At 43.6% G+C, this 5,955-nt stretch overlaps 1 protein-coding gene across 2 annotated transcripts in view; it reads right to left on the reverse strand.

The window, feature by feature from the left end:
- The window catches only part of LOC127006985 (uncharacterized), a 120,090-nt gene extending 116,803 nt beyond the window's left edge, over positions 1-3,287 (reverse strand). For both annotated transcript variants that reach the window (XM_050877428.1, XM_050877429.1), the window contains exon 1: positions 3,257-3,287. The gene's annotated coding sequence lies outside the window, so the exon portion shown is untranslated. The remainder of the gene's footprint in view (positions 1-3,256) is intronic.
- Between the last annotated feature and the right edge of the window lie 2,668 nt (positions 3,288-5,955).

Here is a 5,955-nt window from a genome sequence, read left to right on the forward strand (position 1 = left end):
GGAGAAATACCTACAATATCACCAGCTAGAGAAGAAAGAGGAAGAGGAGGAAAATAAAAATCAGGAAGAGGAGAAGGAGGAGGAGGAGGAGGAGGAGACAACAAGCACCAGCCAACAATTCGAAACTCAAGTGCTGGTGAATCGCTGTTGAACTTTATTGGTGTGTGTGTGTGTGTGTGTGTGTGTGTGTGTGTGTGTGTGTGTGTGTGTGTGTGTGTGTGTGTGTGTGTGTGTAACGGTGAGTCTAGTGCAAAGAGAAGGAGAGAGCGAGAGAGGGAGAGAGAGAAGATGGAGAGATACATTGTTTACAGGAGCGAGAGGTAGGGGGAAGGGGAAGGAGGGGAGGGAAGGGGGGAAGGGGAGGAAGGGGGGGAAGGGGAAGGAGGGGGGAAGGGGAGGGAAGGGGGGGATATGTCTGAAGGCAGTGGAAGTCTTGTGAGAATTCTTTCCTAATAGAGAGATCCGCTTGACTTTCTCTCTCTCTCTCTCTCTCTCTCTCTCTCTCTCTCTCTCTCTCTCTCTCTCTCTCTCTCTCTCTCTCTTATCCTCCCTACTACCTTATCTCCGTCCCTTCTTCCCTTCTCCCTTCACCTTTTCCCCTTCCCTCGCTATCTAACACCCTCCCTCCTTCTTTCCCATCTCCCTGCAACCCTATCTCCATCTCTCCTTCCCCTCCCCCTTTCTCTCTTTCCATTTCCATCTCTGTCAGTCTACGCCCATTTCTTATTCCCCTTTCCCTTTCTCCCTTTCTCCTTCCATCTCTTCCGCCCATCCTCTCTGATACCCTGCCTCCATCCCTTCCTCACACTCCCCTTCCTTTTCTACCCCTCCTTCCTCTTCCCCTTCCTCTTCTACTTTCCACCCCTCCAACCCTTTCTCTCTACCTCTATTCCCAGCCACCCACATCTATTTCCACCTCACTCCCGCCTCTCCTTGTCTCTATGCGTCCAGCCCTTCCATCCTTCATTAGTCCTAAGCCCCTGGAGGACAGCTTAGCGTGTGGACAATAGCCGGCGAAGGGAACGGAGGAGGGCGGGAACGGCAGGACAGGATGCGTAGGACTCTCACCAATATTAGTCTCTCCCTCACACCTCTGTCTCGGAAATCGTTAACGCCATTTTCTTTTGTTCACGTTAGTTTGGTGTTTAGGCTCCTCCCCCTTTCTCCAATACGTGCATGCCATTGGTTAGTTCAGATGCAAGCCACGCCTCCTCTCTCTCTCTCTCTCTCTCTCTCTCTCCTGCATGTGATTGGTGATTGTTGAAAAATGTTAAACTGCTATATTCTGTTTACGTTAGCTAGGTGAAAAAGCTCCTCCTCTTTCTCTTTTTACGTGCAAATCATTGGTTAGTCCAGATGCAAGTCACGCCCCCTCTCTGATTCTACTGCATGTGATTGGTGATTGCTGAGAAGGGTTATATCTTCTTGGTGGACAGTCCAATCCGCTATATTCTGTTCACGCTAACTAGGTGAATAAGCTCCTCCCCTTTCTCTTTTTACGTTCATATCACTGGTTAGTTCAGACGTAAGCCACGCCCCCTCTCTCTAACTCCACTGTATTTGATTCATGATTGTTAAGATTATTTTTCTTGGCGGACAATCCAATGGTCTGTTATGTTTACGCTAATCGCTAACTTGGTAAACAGGCTCCAGGAAAAAAAAAAAAAAATTGCTACCAACCGTGGACTGCAGAATATACCACATGTTTAGTCTGTTGCCTTGGGTTTTCACTACACATCATGGTCAACGTTGCCAGATTGTCGTACTTAGCCGCTTATATTTCCCGACTTCCTACCCCAAAACTGTCTTCTGGGCTCCAATAACGAAACTCATTTATAGTTATCGTTAAAAGAGATAAATCCTGATGTTTCTTGGCAATAGTTAGGCGTCAGAAACCGGTAAATACTATGCTCTGAGTACGATAATAACGAAACTCATTTATAGTTATTGTTAAAAGAGTTAGATCCTGATGTTTCTTGGCAATAGTTAGGCGTCAGAAACCGGTAAATAATAAGCTCTGAGTACGATAATAACGAAACTCATTTATAGTTATCGTTAAAAGAGTTAGATCCTGATGTTTCTTGGCAATAGTTAGGCGTCAGAAACCGGTGAATACTAAGCTCTGAGTACGATAATCTGGCAACGGTGATCATGGTACGACTTTTGTTCCTCACTGTACAGCCTCCATCCATCCTTCTCCCGGCCTGAGCCTGGTGCGTGTCAGTCCACCCATGAAAAAGACCCTCGCTGCACTTTTCTAATGTCATCACGTCCGTCCGTCTCTACGCGGTGAAAAGGCGGCGGATTGTTGCTGACGGGGCTGCTGGTGATGACGGCGTGATGGGCACCAGTGTTACCAGATAATCGTATTGAGAACATCACATTTATCCAGACCCAAAACTGTCGTACCCACACAAACAACGATATTCAATTAATGTTAACCGTGAAATATGTTGCTGGGTACGAACGAAAGGTGTGTAATTTTTTTAATTTATTACTTTTTACGTTTATTACTCTTGCATATGGAAGGTATGAATTACTGATCTTCTTTGCAATAGTTATGGGGGTTGGAAACGGGAGACACAGTGCGCTGAGAACGATTATCTGGTAACACTGATGGGAACTTTGCGAGAACGAAGGAAACAAAAGATGGAGCAGGGAAGACGGACATAACGGCCGGTGATACTGAACGTACTGTCGATAGAGGTAAACGGCGAACTCTGGAGTATATTAAGGTTAAAACACACCTTTCATTGTGCGTCTTGAAGAAAAGTTTGACGGAAAGAGACAACAAACGAATATCGATGTTCAACTTGCTCTCGATTAAAAAAAGTGAAATATGGAGTATGGAAAAGGCAACGTAGGCCCAGGGATGGAAAATGAGTTAGTCAGAATGAAGGAAAAATAGAAATCAGGACAAAAAATAACAGACGGAGCTTATGATTCCCACAGAAACGGAAAGACCTTACACAAACCTTTCGTAAGTAACAAGCAACATACTTTTTTGTCTTACTGATATCAGAAGGATGAAAAAATTAATTACCGGAAAGAGAAAATCCGCGATTCCAGTGTAAAAAAAAAAAAAAAAAAAAAGACGGCAAAAGCTTACAAACATCTTTCATTCAGAGTCAGCAACATGATTTTTTTTTCTGTGTAACGATACCGGCAGCCTCTGAGAGTTCCCGAAATGACAGACAACTTCGCCTGCCCGCCACTTTACGTCTCGCACCTCCCACAACTTCGAGAGGAAACTTACCCGACCCGCCGAGTTGTGTGGCCCCCAACTTTGATCTCTCTCACAGAACTTGGGCGTCCGCTTACCTGAAGGAGAGAGGAAAAGAAATGAGTTAATAATAATAATAATAATAATAATAATAATAATAATAATAATAATAATAATAATAATAATAATGAGGAGGAGAAAAAGAAAGAGATGAAGAAGGAGGAAGAAATGAGAAATAAGAGGAGGAGGAGGAGGAGAAGGCGACGAAGAGATGGAGAAGGAAGAAACAGAAGAGGAAGAAAAAGACGAAGAGAAGAAGAAGAAAAATCAGAATATGAAAACAGAAATAAAAATAATGACAAAAATAACAACAATGATGACAATAACAACATCAACACCACTAATAACAAACAAACACTAAAGAAAAGAACAGACACACACACACTTATTAGGGTCTTTTAAATTACAATAGCCTACTTTCTTTCCACAAATTCCCGAAAAACAAAAAAAACATTATTCTTCACAAGGACGTAAGGATAACAAGTACTAGGCTATCACTTCGTTGTACTGCCTGGCTTCATTACGTTCACTCCGTCGAGGTTGTTAGCGTCTTATTTTTTTTTCATCAAGGAAGTAGCAAATAAGAGGAAGGGAGCTTGTAGATATGGTAGAGTACGGTGTGAAAGCCAGGGGGAAGGACAGACCGTAGAGGTGTTCAATTCCTACTAATATCTTACCCCCTCCCACACACACACAACGGCAACCCAGCCACCACATTGGGCCAGTTTCACAGTTCCCCAACCAATATCAGAGCCTTCGAAATTTCCTTGTATAGTGTCTGGTGTTTATATTTAAGTTCACAGATTTGATGAAACTATACAGGAAAAGTCTTGTGTATTTAGTGTGGCATCGAAGACCTCACCATCTTGGATTGTATGGGATTCTATAGTTTGGTTCGGGCTGTTACGAAGACACTGTGTTGGACTGTGAAATCGGCTCATTGACCACAACTACGTACGCATAACGGCGAGACGGCACACTGGCGCGGGGAAGGCATCGAACACCACAGCACTCAGCGTTCAAACCGATACTGAGGAGCTACCAGACACAGGACAGCACTTATATCCCAGCCCCAGCACCCCGATACGTGACCAAGCCGTATCGACCTGCCATTTGTGCCCCTAACCAAGAACTACTCCACTCCTCCATCTCAAACCCCTTCGATTCCTTGCCATTTGTACCCCTAACCAAGAAATACTCCCCTCTCCATTTCACACCCCTTCGATTCCTTCCCATTTGTACCCCTAACTAAGAGCTACTCCCCTCTCCATCTCAAACCCCTTCGATTCCCTGCCATATGTACCCCTAACCAAGAACTACTCCCTCCTCCATCTCAAACCCCTTCGATTCCTAGCCATTTGTACCCCTAACCAAGAACTACTCCCCTTCACTACCCCTACTGCTCCCCTACGACCCTTTCTTCTGTGTTATATAATGGTTGAGTGACCCTTGAGACGCCCCTTCACTCTTTCTTTCTTCTTCGTTTCTTACAATGTCTGAGTGACTTACCTCCTCCTATGTTATGTAATATTTAAGTGACACATATTTCTCCTCTTCAACCCCTTTTTTTTCGGAGTTGTGTTATGTATTATTTAAGTGACACATATTTCTCCTCTTCAACCCCTTTTTTTTCGGAGTTGTGTTATGTATTATTTAAGTGACACATATTTCTCCTCTTCACCCCCTTTTTTTTGGAGTTATATAAGATTTGAGTGACCCCTAATGCGCCCCGTCTCGCCTTGTCATACCCTTGAAATAGAAATAGAATATACATTACCACACACACACACACACACACACACACACACACACACACACACACACACACACACACACAAATTCCAACATCACCCATTACGTAACCTTGACATATCGACCTGGCAGTGTTGTAATATGCACAGACCCACTGACGAATTATCTAAGCCAATAACCGTCACGAATTATTAAAAAAAATATACATACTTCAACTACCACCATCACCACCACCATCATCATCGTCATCTATTGTTATGCGTCCCTTCCAGCAATATAGTCCCCTCACTGGAAGACTAATACACCTGTCACACTATCACAGGTACACGAGACACCTGTGACATTCCAACTCCGTGCCTGAGCCCAACGCGGAATGTCACCCTCAATAGTCTAACATACCACATTAATCACCGCTAGAGGGCCAGGGTGTCGGAGATTAGCACCGAGGCCAGGCGTAGCTGTAGTATATGCTTTGGACTATAGCTTACTACTTCTCTTTTGGTCTCTCGTTGTATTTTATTTCATTTGGATCAGCGTCGTTTTTTTCTTTTTTTTTGGTCTCCCTTACTGTTAAACAAAACAGCATCGTGGGCGAAGTATACTGTTGCTACATACCTACATACATACATACACACAGCGAAGGTATTTTTCCCTCTCTGGACATTTATTTTTCGGCTCGTACATTTCCCATTAGGCATTTTACCTTCCTGGGCATTTTTTCTTTCTCTCAGAGCGAACATTACATTTCCCCCGAGCAAATATCTCTTCTTTTCTCTTTCTTGTTTGTTTATTTATTTGTCGCGATTTTTTAGACTAAGTAATGAAGACGTGGATTTATGTAGTAGGTTAAATTTGATGATAGCTTAACCTAAAATAAGAATATTAATAGCCTAGCATAGCCTAATGAGGAGGAGGAGGAG

The sequence above is a fragment of the Eriocheir sinensis genome, chromosome 34 (assembly GCF_024679095.1).
Source record: "Eriocheir sinensis breed Jianghai 21 chromosome 34, ASM2467909v1, whole genome shotgun sequence".
Classification (NCBI taxonomy): Eukaryota; Metazoa; Arthropoda; class Malacostraca; order Decapoda; family Varunidae; genus Eriocheir; species Eriocheir sinensis.